Genomic DNA, 15,170 nt, shown 5'->3' on the forward strand with positions numbered 1-15,170 from the left:
CCTCACATATACTAATGTGCCACAAACAGGAAGTTAATATCACCAACCATTCCCATTTTATTAAGGTGTATCCATATAAATGGCCCACCCTGTAGTTTTCTTTGTGGTTTTATTTTTCCAACAGATATTTTTCCTAGTCACCTTACCACCTATATCAGTGTTTTCAAAACATTTACTAATGTTTCCCTACATTTTAAACTTTTCCCAACGTTTTGCTTTGTTTTTTTAACTTGCTTTAAGCTGTGGGGTTTTCCTCGGCTCAAATCTACCACATTTTCTGTGGAAACCTTAGTGAATATGTTTTTGAAAATGTCGGGGACAACCCCCTCTTCTCTGCTGGGAGTTGTAGTTTTGCAACAGCTGGAGGCACCCTGTTTGGAAAACACTGATATAGGTGGTGAGGTGACTAGAATAATTGTCCATAGTCTCTGTAATAGCTGCCAATGGTTTAACTGCAGAAAAACATGGCGTGAATGCCAGCACAGCATTTACCTAGGTAGGAAAAGAAAATGTGATATATTTAAGTCTACACTGCGCCGATCTGCTATATAAAGACAGACTGTTGTGCCCTAAGCACCGCAGACTCTTAGCTATGTAGAGACGGGATGCGGGAGGCTCCAGACATGTCAGCCGGCCCCTGTCAGCACATCGGAGGCTGATCACATTAGGATTCTAATGAGCCGCATCATAAAGGCATCTGGAGCAAGATAATCAGGTTAGGGAGCAGACGAGAGGAGCAGCGAGACACCCAGACCCTAATCCGTGTGTGTATATGTGAGTGTGCAACAAGGAACATCGTCCCCATCATCCCCTATTATCTCTGTCCTTTTCGTAAAACACATTGGTGGTCCTGACACTGCAGTTATGCGCACAATGATAGAAGATTTGGACGTAGGCCTCATCAGACCTCATAATAGGGCAGCAGAGGGATGGGGTGGGTACTAGGTGTCCATTACGGGGTGCGGGTTGACTAGGGTGATGTAGGGTGGGCAGAGGACATGAGAGGGACCCAGAACCATCACTGCGCTGCTTTCCTGGTTGGACTCATCTCTTATGTCTGCATGAATGTTCCTATTTAATAGGCTGCCCGGGGGCCATGTCTGAACACCTCAGAGACGGGAGAATATGGGAGATGTGCTTTTTGCCACATTTAAATCTGGATCATCTTCTGAAATGTTCTATATTTTTTTAAATTCTGATTATGCAGCAGCAAAGACAGAGCCTGGAGCCCGGGCAGCATGAACATTACATGTGAATTCTTGCTTATAACTATTCTAATTGTGATCTGGGGAGATTCTTTCTCTTACGGAAATGTATTAGTATTACATGTACCCAAAAACCATTCTGGCGTCGTGAACATTAGGGGTTAATAACACCTTGCCCCTGGGGTTAATACCATCTTGCCCCATCCATCTACACAGCTACACCCCGTGGTGCCGCCATCACCGTGGGTCACCACATACATAGATAGTGGGAACTGTTCATGGCACTCACCCTCTATGTAGTATAAAACGTAGTTGTTTTTGTAAATATCCGAAAACCAGAAAGTGCAGGACGATACACACAAACAGACGCCCACGGGCGTCTGTTTGTCTGTATCATCCTGCACTTTCTGATTTTCGGATATATATAAAGAAAATAATTGTGTTTTATTCTACACAGAGGGCGAGTGCCACAACTTTTCCTACTATCTATGAACCATCTTATTGAGGAACACCTATGCTATACCTGTGTATTGTTGCTCCTGCATTATCTACAGAGACCTGCTTAGTAATGTAGTTCTAGTATTTTTCACTTAATTCTACTATTCAATACCCTTATCTGCCTTATTTATTATCTAGGTCACCAACTCCATGAGAAATGAGTACCACATGATTTGACCTACAAAAGGACATGTTGAGTTCAACATGTTTTACACTAGGGTCATAGTAAGTCAGTATATTCTCATATAATTCCCATAATTTATACTCTATTTACTTCTCATTTGTCGGTAGATTTTTGGCACTATTACACAGGGCGATGTTGGTCTGTTCAACCGATAACCGCCCTTTGTAATAGGGCCCTAAATTATCACTGTGTCCCATTCTTTCTCAAGTGTCTCAGGGTGTCTTGGATCCCTACCAGTCATAAAGTAAAGATACACAGTCACCTTGGACAAGAAGATGCTTTCAAATTTGGTGCTCCTCGAAGGTCCTGATCTGAGGAAGGCTGCATTTACACTATGTTTGTTGCCTACGGCTCCCGGATCCGGCTGGGAAATTTCAAAACCGGGAGCTCCAGTAACCCAGCCTGACTGGGGCACAAACCCATTCAGCTTCAAATCAAAGTTTTATTTCAGGCCAGTGCACATAGACAGGTAGACAATGATGCGTTTCAAGCACAGGTGCGTTCTTAATCGTATACTGATTGTACAGATACACAGGTTTATATAGGGGAAACAATTCCCTCGGGTCACGCCTTGTGGGATGGAGGAACCGTTAACCCCTCACAGGTACATGTTTCACAATAAAACTTTCAAGTTTATTCAAATCCTCTTAAAAAAAAGTTTTGTTGTGAAACATGTACCTCTGAGGGGTTAACGGTTCCCCCGACCCACAAGGCGTGACCCGAGGGAATTGTTTCCCCTATATAAGCCTGTGTATCTGTGTAATCAGTATATGACTAAGAGCGCACCTGCACTTGAAACGCGTCATTGTCTACCTGTCTATGTGCACTGGACTGAAATAAAGCCGTGATTTAAAGCATCCTTGAACTGGATTTTCTCCTTTTTCTGCGTTGCATTGGTGTACCATCCAGCACCTACATCTGTGCTCTGGCCATTATGTTGGGGTGAGCTGGTGTAGCTCTCTTTTTCCCCAAAACCCATTCCCTTTAATGAGATGAACGTTGTCAGGCAGTGACTTCGGTCGGCTCTTTTTTGCCTCATATCCAGTTTTGTGTCCAGACCCAAAATCGTAGTATATCACGGTTTTAAGTCGGTCACAAAACCGGATATGGGGCAAAAATAAGCCTAATGGAGTCACTATCTGACTCCGGTCGGCTCATTAAAGTAAATGAGAAGCTGCACGAGTCCGGCTGGGATACGGGAGCGCCCGGTTTTGAAATTTCCCAACCAGACTCGGCAGCCGTAGGCAGCAAACGGATTGGGAATGCAGCTGAAGAAGTGTGCAACACCTTAGAAACCCGTAGTCTATATATTATGTATTTATTCATCTAAAAAAATCTCACATGATTGAACTTGCTGTCCATGAAATGATCCATCCTTTATTCCAGATACTTTGGGGGGAACCAGTTCACAGAACGACACTACCAGGTGAGTGTACTCCTTGTTCATTCTGCACTGGCTTACCGAGATAACAGGACTTAGAGCGCCTTTTGTATTTCTTTTTTATTCCCTTTTACAGTCATGAAGCGACACATTCTTTTTCGATTGTCCTATTTAATTCTTTCAGATAAATCCTCCATATAACATGTCCCCATGGACGTAGTCTATAATATTGTGATAATGATAATGGATTTACTCGTCCCATATCATCAGGTATATTTAGTAGCAACATTTTCCCCATCACTGACCATAAATGCCATTTGATTCATAACAGTAATATCATTCTCAGTAATTTTCCAATGAGTTTCTGTTTCCCGGTTCTCTATGACATATAGTGATAACTCAGCTGGTGACCATACACTCCCTGGTAGCATTGTATCATCTGCTCCCCTACAGCATGTCATACAGTTGCAACTCTTTTTGAAACACCGGATCACCAGGAGTAAATATATGGTCCCCAGTGGCCCAGTGCATTAAAGATACTGAACTGGTTTGTCTTGCCCCTGTTTTAAGCCCCACCTCTTTGATCTACCTCCTGAGATATATTTTATCGTCTTTACTCTATTACGCCACTTCACATAATCATTTGACAGTGTGTTAGCCACTGGGGGAATGATGAGGGTTATGCTAGGTGTAGTAGTCCCACTTTTTTATATGTCACGTGGCAGAGTAGTGCACTGTTCCCGTATACAAAATGGTGTGACATCACACCATGCCCCCTCCATTCATGTCTATGGGGGGGGGTGTCTTCCTACATGCCCCCTCCCATAGACATGAATAGAAGGGGCGAGTCGTGGAACTTGGCCTTTGTTTACAATGCTGGGCGCTGCGGGGGACCCCCCCTTTTTTGGATAGGCAATAAGATGTCTAGCAGTGGAGTACCCCTTTAAATACAGCTTTGTAGGCTACAGCTTTGAAGTCAAAAGTCCAAAATTACTGAAACTGCCAAATGAGCATCTTCGCAGGTTGGTTGACAGCAGTGCAAGGTGTAACCCCTTCTGGCATAGAGCGGTTGCATTAGGGAGTTGGCTAGAAGTAGCATGTGACCAAAATACCATTCAACTGTGTAGAATATATGCAAGAAATTTTAACCCTTGACACTATGCAAGACCTCATTAAGTATGTATTCAATTAAAGGAGACCGGTGCAAAATAGAAAAGGGAGGGCACACTAGACGGGTAAATCACCTAATTAAGATCAGCGGTCAGCCTATGCGGTCAATAGATGTGATGACACCTGCGGGGTGCATATACTCAAGGCAAAGAATCAGCAAGAAAATACAACAGAAATGTAAGTACACTCCGATTATCCGAAGCCGGAAGAAGCACACACTTTCTTGAGAAACTGCCGGCGTTGCCTCTGAGCGCTCACATCATGCGTCCACGCTCAGATCCAGCTACCTGACACCTGGATCCCGGAATGTAGTGACAAGTACCCTGCGGTGAGTGCACTTGTGTTTTTGTTGTATTTTCTTAAATTAAAGGAGTACTGCAGCCTTTACACAACTTATCCCCTATCCGCAACCCTCCGCAGCCGAAGGTTGTCCGGGCATGTTGGGAGTTGTAGTTTTGCTACAGCTGGAGACACCCTGGTTGGGAAACACTGGAGTATGGTATAATTCCTCTGATTTATCCTTAAAACCATTTCATTTGACTCCTTTATATTCTTCTCTTCCTCTGCCTTATCTTGTCCTTATCTAGAAGTGCAACCTGAAACACCTTGGATCCAGTGTAAAACGTGTAACAGGTCCCAAGCTATCCAATGGCGTTGATAATACTTATGTGGCTTCAGAGACACCATTGAGCCCCTTCAGGCAGCTGGACCCGGATGCAGCTACTACCTCTGCATCCCCTATAGCTACGCCGCAGCTATAACCAAAATTTATAAGCCATTCTTATTAGCCCGATATAAAATTGCTTCCCTTCCATCTGCTGCCTGTGCGTCTCATTGTGATATATGACAATGCGGGATGGTATAGAGAGCTGCAGCGAAGCTTGTCTCATTATGTTGAGTTTATGACTAAGCTGCTCTCATATAATAACCCGATCGATGCCCCAATCACAGATCAATGTCTACGCTACGATGCTGGGAACCACCTCACCAAATTCATCTCAATAATTACCTGCATTAAAAAGACATTGCTCAGCCTGTCTTCTCCGAGATCTGCAGCACATCGCAATATCAACTCTGCTAAGGCCTATGCAGAACGTTGCTATTCATTCCTACACGTTGTAGATTGCATTATGTTTCCGCTATAAGACATTCCGCCCTTCTATATAAATGCCATGTAACAATCATACAGAACATCTTTTACGTCCTTCGTACAATAACCAAGCAGAGCGTTGCTCTGTTTTCCATTAAACCACATACAGTAGTGCATAGTATCAGCCATATAACCTTCAGGTCATCTCTCCGTCCACCCACACGATGTTCACCCGCTAAATTAAACCTGCAGGGCATCGCACTATTAACCTACTCAGTGCCACAACCCCGACTCAAAGGTCACATTTGTCACCTCATCAACATGTCATTTAGAGTAGGTGACATTTAAAGGTCAGCAGTCAACTCCAAGCATGAAAATGAAGGACAGCGTGTGACAAGGTGGTAAGATGATGTCCTGGGTATGAACAATGCAATCGAGTGACAGGATGGTGTCATTAACGTATGTGCTTTATACACTGCTGAAAAAAATAAAGGGAACACTTAAACAACACAATGTAACTCCAAGTCAATCACAATTATGTGAAATCACACTGTCCACTCAGGAAGAACACTGATTGACAATCAATTTCACATGCTGTTGTGCAAATGGAACAGACAACAGGTGCAAATTATAGGCAATTAGCAATACACCCCAATAAAGGAGTGGTTCTGCAGGTGGTGACCACAGACCACTTCTCAGTTCCTATGCTTCCTGTCTGATGTTTTGGTCACTTTTGAATGCTGGCGGTACTTTCACTCTAGTGGTAGCATGAGACGGAGTCTACAACCCACACAAGTGGCTCAGGTAGTGCAGCTCATCCAGGATGGCACATCAATGAGAGCTGTGGCAAGGTTTGCTGTGTCTGTCAGCGTAGTGTGCAGAGCATGGAGGCGCTACCAGGAGACATGCCAGTACATCAGGAGATTTGGTGGAGGCTGTAGAAGGGCAACAACCCAGCAGCAGGACCGCTACCTCCGCCTTTGTGCAAGGAGGAGCAGGAGGAGCACTGCCAGAGCCCTGCAAAATGAATTCCAGCAGGCCACAAATGTGCATGTATCCACTCAAATGGTCAGAAACAGACTCCATGAGGGTGGTATGAGGGCTCAACGTCCACAGGTGGGGGTTGTGCTTACAGCACAACATCATGCAGGATGTTTGGCATTTGCCAGAAAACACCAAGATTGGAAAATTTGCCACTGGCGACCTGTGCTCTTCACAGACAGACGTGACCGAGTCTGGAGACGCTGTGGAGAATGTTCTGCTGCCTGCAACATCCTCCAGCATGACCGGTTTGGTGGTGGGTCAGTAATGGTGTGGGGTGGCATTTCTTTGGGGGGCCGCACAGCCCTCCATGTGCTTGGCAGAGGTATCCTCAGACCCCTTGTGAGACCATATGCTTGCATATCCTAATGCAAGACAATGCTAGATCTCATGTGGCTGGAGTGTGTCAGCAGTTCCTGCAAGAGGAAGGCATTGATGATATGGACTGGCCCGCCCGTTCCCCAGACCTGAATCCGATTGAGCACATCTGGGACATCATGTCTCGCTCCATCCACCAATGCCACGTTGCACCACAGACTGTCCAGGAGTTGGCGGGTGCTTTAGTCCACGTCTGGGAGGACATCCCTCAGGAGACCATCCGCCACCTCATAAGGAGAATGCCCAGGCATTGTAGGGAGGTCATACGGGCACGTGGAGGCCACACACACTACTGAGCCTCATTGTGACTTGCTTTAAGGACATTACATAAAGTTGGATCAGCCTGTAGTGTGGTTTTCCACTTTGATTTTGAGTGTGATTCCATATCCAGACCTCCATGGGTTGATAAATTTGATTTCCATTGATAATTTTTGTGATTTTGTTGTCAGCATATTCAACTATGTAAAGAGGAAAGTATTTCATACAATTAGTTCATTCATTCAGATCTAGGATGTGTTATCTTAGTGTTCCCTTAGTGTTCTTTTGAGCAGTGTATATACTCAGGGTAGAAGTGTCCTATGTAATAGGCTTATATAGACGTCATGTGACGGCAAAGATCCTGCATGTGATATAGATGTATAATTATCTACATGCCATACCAGTAAGAAAATGTGGAGAAGAGAGAGACGTGCAAGACATGCAGACATGGCACACCCACCCCGAATTGGGCCCGATAGGTAAGGATTGACCAGGTGCTACAAGTTAGATTCCAGTTAAACCACAAGCAGGTTGAAGATCAATTTTTGCACACACACGTGTGCATCTGGCCATACATATAACTTTTAAAGAGGTACTTCACTGAAAACATTTTTTTTAAATCAACTGATCCCAGAAAGTTAAACAGATTTGTAAATTACTTCTATTAAAAAATCTTAATCCTTCCAGTAATTATTAGCTTCTGTATGTTCAAGAGAAAGTTATTTTCTTTTTGAATTTCTTTTCTGTCTGTTCACAGTGCTCTCTGCTGACACCTCTGTTCATGTCAGGAACTGTCCGGAGCAGGAGAGGTTTGCTATGGGGATTTGCTCCTACTCTGGACAGCTCCTGAGAAAAGCAGAGGTGTCAGCAGAGAGCACTGTGCTCAGACAGAAAATAAATTAAAAAAGAAAAAAAAAATGATTTTTTTTTATAGAAGTAATGTACAAATCTGTTTAACTTTCTGGCACCAGTTGATAAAAAAAAAAAATGCTTTCCACCGGAGTACCCCTCTAAGGTTTTTCCTCCCTCTACTCAGTGGTCAAAACTGAACTTTTCTTCATGGTGCTCATAGCAGTATCTCTTTCTTTCACCTACAGATGTTAACCCCTTAACGACAATGGACGTAAATGGACGTCATGGTGCAGTGGTACTTGACGCACCATGACCTACATTTACACTCCGCCATGACCGTGAGCACCGGACCGGGTCATGCGCGGCAGGTCCCGGCTGCTCTCAGCAACTTGGGACCCTCTGGTAATGGAGTACATCCACGATCGTGCGGATGTCCACCATTAACCACTCAGAAGCCTTGATCAATACAGATCACGGCATATGCAGCAGTGCGGTATTTAAAATGGACAATCGGATCACCCACATCGCTGCCGCAGGGATCCGATCATCCAGCAGGTGGTCGGAGGTCCCCTCACCTGGTTCCGTCCGTCTCCCGGGGTCTTCTGTTCTGGTCTGAGATCGAGCAGACCAGAGCAGAAGATGACCGATAACACTGATCAGTGCTATGCCCTATGCATAGTACTGAACAGTGTTAGCAATAAAATAATTGCTATAAATACTATTAAAGTGTATTAAAGAAAAAGTAAAAACATTTTTTTAAAGTAAAAACATTTGAAAAATCACCTCCCCCAATAAAGATGTAAATCAGCAGTTCTTCCCATTTTACCCCCAAAAAAGCGTGAAAAAAATATTAATACACATATTTGGTATCGACGTGTGTGTAAAAGTCTGAAATATCGAAATATATTGTTAATTTTCCTGTACGGTGAACGGGGTAAGTGTAAAAAAATTTAAAAGTCCAAAATTGCTGCTTTTTTTTGTCACATTTTATTCCAAAAAAAAATTATAAAAAGTTAACAAAAACCAAACCTAAGCAAAAGTGATACCGATAAAAACTACAGATTGCGACGCGAAAAATTAGCACTCATACTGCCAGGTATATGTAAAAATTAGAGTGTTATAGGTTGTCAAAATAGGGCAATTTCAAACATACTAATTTTGTTAAAATAGTTTGAGATTTATAACAAAAAGCATATAACATGGGTATTATTTTAATCGTATTGACCTGTGGGTAGAAAACATGTCATTTTTACCATAAAAGTGTACAGCGTGAAAATAAAACCTACCAAAATTTGCAAAATTGCAATTTTCTCACATCAATAATATTTTTTGGGTCGCTTATTATGGTAAAAAGTGATGTAATTACAAAGTACAATTGCTGATGCAAAAACCAAGCCCTCATATGGGTTTGTAGATGGAAATATAAAAGAGTTGATTTTTAGAAGGGGAGGAGGAAAAAACGAAAATGCTGAAATAAAATTGGCCTGGTCCTTAAGGACAAAATGGGGTTAAAGTAAGTTGTATTCCCTAATCTCCTATCCACTAGCCATTAGGGCAGACACCCAATACTAAATGATAAAAGACTAAACACCCTTGAAAATCTTGGTCCATCTTTAAGCGTTTCTGTCAGATGCCACAAAAAAACTAATCCTGACCATGTACATGCCATTTTTATGCCTCTATTACCTATATTTATTATAAATCCCTCTTTTCATTAGCTCCCAGTGTTAGAAATACTCTCATGGGATATGGCCGTGTTCTTCCTTGTGGTGGTGAGAGGTGATTGGTGGGCCTGCTCATGTAGCCTTGTCCATGAGTCATGGACAAGCTGAAGCTACTGCAGAACTAGTTAGTACCCCAGTAGGTATGGGGACCCCTAGTGGTGGGATTTTCAGGAGCTGGTTTCTTAATATTAAATATTCAAAATGTCTTTTTGTCTATTTAAAGCAGGGTCCTTTTTGCCACTTATGTCCTTGATCCTTTTTCTTGGCGAGTCTTACTTATGCTCTAGTCAACTATGCTGGCCAAGTCTTTTCTGACTTCTCTCTACCACAGTTTACTCTTGATGTCAAGGACTACCTCTGAGTGTGCTGTTCTTTTTTATCTTTTCTACTCCTTCCCTCATTTGAAGAGTTGCCTTCTTTTGTTTTTTCGTCTGCATCTTTAGCTTAGGTTTAGGTTGGTTACGTAATATTTTGTTTTTCTGTTAGCATTTAAACCTCTAATAATAAAAAAAACTTTTGGGAACATGTTTCCTATAGGCAGGGACTGGGTTTAAAAATACAAAAACTATTCTTCGCCTACAGGTTACTGCTGCTCCGGAGCATGTACCCAACCAGAAGTGTTGTGACCATGTTCCGTACATTATGCATGTGACACTGCAGCCAGTCAGTCACCTCAGAAGTCTCCAGTCTCGTCCTGCTTCCTAAATGTATGACATGTGAAGACTGAAGTCAGTGTTCAGCAGCTGCATCACATACACAGTGAACAAGATATTTATGTGAAGTATAGTAATTTATATATTCTTTAGTTTGGTCGCTGCCTGTAGAAAATATTTTAAAGATACCGAAAATCCCTTTAAAACCATACCCCTGCTTAGTTCAGGAATAATAAATATAAAATGGCTTAGGCCTAGTTTACACCAGCGTTGAGCTCAGTTCAGAGAAGCTCCTCTGGCTGAGTCCGTTAAACTACAGGACTTGAGCGAAGAAAAAAATACTGAAATCAATTTTTTTTTTTACTCTGCTAAACTCCTGTGAAACAATGGACACCTGACAGAAACCCGACAGACCCCATTCAAAGCCGGTGGGATCCATTAGGATCCGGTGGCGCCCATTATGCTCCGTCCTGTTTAGGTTCTGTTCGGTGCAGAAAAAAAAAAGCCTAGTGGAGCAAAACGTTAATGTGAACTTAGCCTAAGTGACATCTCTTTTCATACAATATACAATTGTCAACAAGCTTTCGTAGGACAATCCAAGGAAAATAAGAATTGTTGACCTGAATGATTTAAAGGAGAAATATTTTTCTAAATGAAACAACCCCTTTAGGTTTTCCTCAGAACCCTATTGTTTTAGGTACTAGATGTTGCTATAGGCGATGTCATGAGCCCTCCAAGTTATTGGTTGGTTCCCTGGCACTAAAGATGTCCTTGCTGGGTTATAAGTCACAGTATTGTCTGGTTTCACAAATATCACTATGTTAAAGGGGTATTCCAGGAAAAAATGTTTTTATATATATCAACTGGCTCCAGAAAGTTAAACAGATTTGTAAATTACTTCTATTAAAAAATATTAATCCTTTCAGTACTTATGAGCTTCTGAAGTTAAGGTTGTTCTTTACTGTCTAAATCCTCTCTGATGACACCTGTCTCGGGAAACACCCAGTTTAGAAGAGGTTTGCTATGGGGATTTGCTTCTAAACTGGGCGTTTCCCGAGACAGGTGTCATCAGAGAGCAATTTACAAATCTGTTTAACTTTCTGGAGCCAGTTGATATATATAAAAAAAAGTTTTTTCCTGGAATACCCCTTTAAGGCAAAAATACTAATGAATTACAGAATTATTATTATTTTTTAATTAGAATTCTATTCATTCACATCTGCCAGTTCTGCTGCATCGTAATATATTTGTAAGGGGACTGTATTTTCCTAGAACTACAAGTCATATATAAGATATTTTATATGGCAATCTTTGCAAGTGACAGTCCATTACCAGGCCCCCGACTGGCCATTCACTATAAAGGTCAGGTGGTCACATCTCTTCCTCACCACTCTGGAGACTTTAACCTCTGATGGATAATAATTGCAGACATTGCAATTCTGTCTTCAATTCCCATTTATCATCATGCCAAACAATAATCCCGGGGCTGTATTTTAGTAATATTCTGAAATTCACCCTTTTTAACGTATGATAGTAACTTGTAAAGGCTACTACTGAAAGTAAAAGAAATACAAAATACATTGTAAAAATGTAGTTATTTTATTACCCATCTTGAATCTGTATGGTCAATGCCTTAAAGGGGTATTCCACCCCTAGACATCTTATCCCCTATCCAAAGGATAGGGGATAAGATGTCAGATCGCCGCGGTCCCGCTGCTGGGGAGCCCCTGGGATCCCCGCTGCGGCACCGCGCTATCATTACAGCACAGAGCGAGTTCGCTCTGCACGTAATGATGGGCGCTACAGGGGCCAGAGCATCGTTACGTCACGGCTCCGCCCCTCGTGATGTCACGGCGCGCCCCTTTCAATACAAGTCTATGGGAGGGGGCGTGGTGATTGTCACGCCCCCTCCCATAGACTTGCATTAAGGGGACGGGCCGTGATGTCACGAGGGGCGGCGCCATGACGTCACTCTGCTCTGTCCCCCGTATCGCCCGTCATTACGCACAGAGCGAACTCGCTCTGTGCTGTAATGATAGCGCGGTGCCGCAGCGGGGATCCCGGGGGTCCCCAGCAGCGGGACCGCGGCGATCTGACATCTTATCCCCTATCCTTTGGATAGGGGATAAGATGTCTAGGGGTGGAATACCCCTTTAACATTTGAATGCAGGTCCATTTCTGGGCCAACAAAAAAAAATTGTCAGTGCTTTGTTTGTATGATCATTTGTCAGGAATTGCAGGAAAAGTAGTTTATGGGCATCTAATGAAGGAAATTCAGCTTGCAGATATCATATTTGGGCACCAAGAGTGGGTGACCTTAGTCCCATGTGGCCAAGTAGTTTGTCATTTGAGATGATATGTTATCAATTCCACAGGATGGCGGGATCTACCATTGTGCACATTTATTTACACATGTATCTGTTGCCCCAGACTTCACATACAGATATAGGTGCCCAAGTAGTACACCAAGTTGAAAAAGATATCGCCACCTTAACAGGGTATTCTAGCAAAGGGCATTTATGGCACAGATTATTTTATTAATTCCCCACCAACCTAGAGGAAGTGGTCATGTTCCATGTTGCAAAAAAGGACCAGGGGCAGAAGTATTCCTTTGGAAAGAGTCTGTGTTGGTCTATGAAGAGAGATTAGAACAGCATGTAATATGATAACAGAAATAGTGGAAAACTCCCACACCAAATGGATATCGGCTCACCCTCAATCCCCAGATAATGCACAAGAGAAAGGAATGTCCAACGCGGTCTTGTAGGATCAACTTTGCTTTATTTCACGGTGCAAGACATACAAGGTTTAAAACGGTGACGTGTTTTGGCTATGTGTCCACAGCCTTAGGGTCTATACACACGGCAGAATTTCCGCTCATATGCCCCAATTCCGTTTCTGTGGATTTTGTGTGGAATTAGTGCGGAATCCATATGGAAATTCTGCAGTAGTGTGTATGGGAGTGTGGCCTGCCATAGAAGTGATCTACACTATTACCAAAAGAATGATATGCGGCACTCACCAAGTTTCCAGCAAAGGTGTCTTCTTTATTCATAAAGGATAAAAGCACGCCAGCAGGTACAGCGGGAGAGCGGGTACACAGACATGCGGGGGGGGGGGTTGCCACTCCCCCCGCATGTCTGTGTACCCGCTCTCCCGCTGTACCTGCTGGCGTGCTTTTATCCTTTATGGATAAAGAAGACACCTTTGCTGGAAACTTGGTGAGTGCCGCATATCATTCTTTTGGTAATAGTGTGCATAGCTTCTTTCTACTGCTTGTACACTTGCACCGCGAGTACCGACAGCTGCATGAGTACATCTGATTGCTCCCCATGGATAGTACATCTATGTAAGAAGCCTCTGAATGGGTTACTAGTGCCGGTATCAATTTCTCCTACGTAAGAAGTACTGCCATAGAAGTGTATTGGGCTTTCATTTGAGGAGGAATTTCACTTGAGGAAATTCTGCCGTGTGAATAGACCCTTAGTCATACTAAGGCTGTAGACACATAGCCGAAACGCGGCACCGTTTTAAACCATCTATGTCTTGCACCATGAAATAAAGCAAAGCTGATTCTACAAGACCGCACCGGACATTCCTTTCGCTATAGTGGAAAACTGGACTGATGAAACAGAGGACTATGTTTTATTGAACAATGTTACAACATGCTTAAATGGGCACAACTTTTCCAAAAGCTTTTTATATGTTGTTACTGATGAAAATTAAACCCTTTTGTTAAATGGTTGTTAAAATGTTATTTTTTAATATTTAATTAAGAAAACAGCACTTAAAAATCCCACCACTAGGGGTCCCCATAAATAATGGGATATTAACCTGTCCTACAGCAGCATCAGGCTTGTCCATGAGTCATGAACAAGAGATAACTCATGGACAAGGCTGCATGAGCAGATGCGCTTTAATGGTTTCAGAAACTTAGTGGTTGTAATAAAGAAAAGAAGTTACAGAATACTTGTATGTTTCTGGAACTGAACTAGATCAGTATTCTAAAAAATAAGGCCAGAACCTTAATCAGGTCAGTGTTGACTTCACAATGTCCTTTAAAATGTGACCCAATTACATATCAACTCTTATTATACCGGTCTCAACATTTCTTGGTCTGTTAACCAGAGGGTCAGTTTTACATGCAGCCCTACTGTGAGAGTCCTACTACACCTAAACCCACCATAAACTGTTATCCTGTCCACTACACCAGAGGACTGGTCTGTCCAGGCCATACCTCAGGCTTTAGGGCAGACAATGTTCTGCTATATTGTAAACCTAAATTCCCCCTCAGATAAGAGTATAACACATCCCTATCAAACCTACACACTTTCAACATCAGCTATAAAAGCAGTATCAATAAATCATCAATCCTACCCTACAAAAAATACTGCACATCAATATTCAAATCAACTTTATTAAAATAAAAAAAAGTACTATGAGCAAAAAGATGAATATATTCCGCCCAGAGAAATACACTAAAAACACGCACCCTTAAAAAAGCCCAACAGCTTATGCCCCCTCAGTGACAGCTTCTATTGAGCATCACAAGCTGGCCCTTCCCATGGCCACGCTACTCTAGCCCACAATTCTAAAGCACAAAGTCTATTCACCATCTGCTTCATGGTCACAATCTCTAGACCTTTTTAGGTATTGTTTGATTGCACCTCTTACCTGTATGTCTCCTACAAGCAATGCAGTGGGTCCATATCTTCACAGATTCTTTGTTGCACATT

At 42.6% G+C, this 15,170-nt stretch overlaps 1 protein-coding gene across 2 annotated transcripts in view; it reads left to right on the top strand.

Moving 5' to 3' along the window:
• The first annotated feature begins 639 nt into the window (after positions 1 to 639).
• The window catches only part of LOC130367983 (uncharacterized), a 78,843-nt gene continuing 64,312 nt past the window's right edge, over positions 640 to 15,170 (top strand). The window contains exons 1-2 of one of the 2 annotated variants that reach the window (XM_056571112.1): positions 640 to 715; positions 3,274 to 3,313. The gene's annotated coding sequence lies outside the window, so the exon portion shown is untranslated. Of the gene's footprint in view, positions 716 to 3,273; positions 3,314 to 15,170 lie in introns of those variants that run through there. The other variant, XM_056571111.1, reaches the window with a different exon arrangement.

The sequence above is a fragment of the Hyla sarda genome, chromosome 4 (genome assembly GCF_029499605.1).
Source record: "Hyla sarda isolate aHylSar1 chromosome 4, aHylSar1.hap1, whole genome shotgun sequence".
In the NCBI taxonomy this organism is placed as follows: Eukaryota; Metazoa; Chordata; class Amphibia; order Anura; family Hylidae; genus Hyla; species Hyla sarda.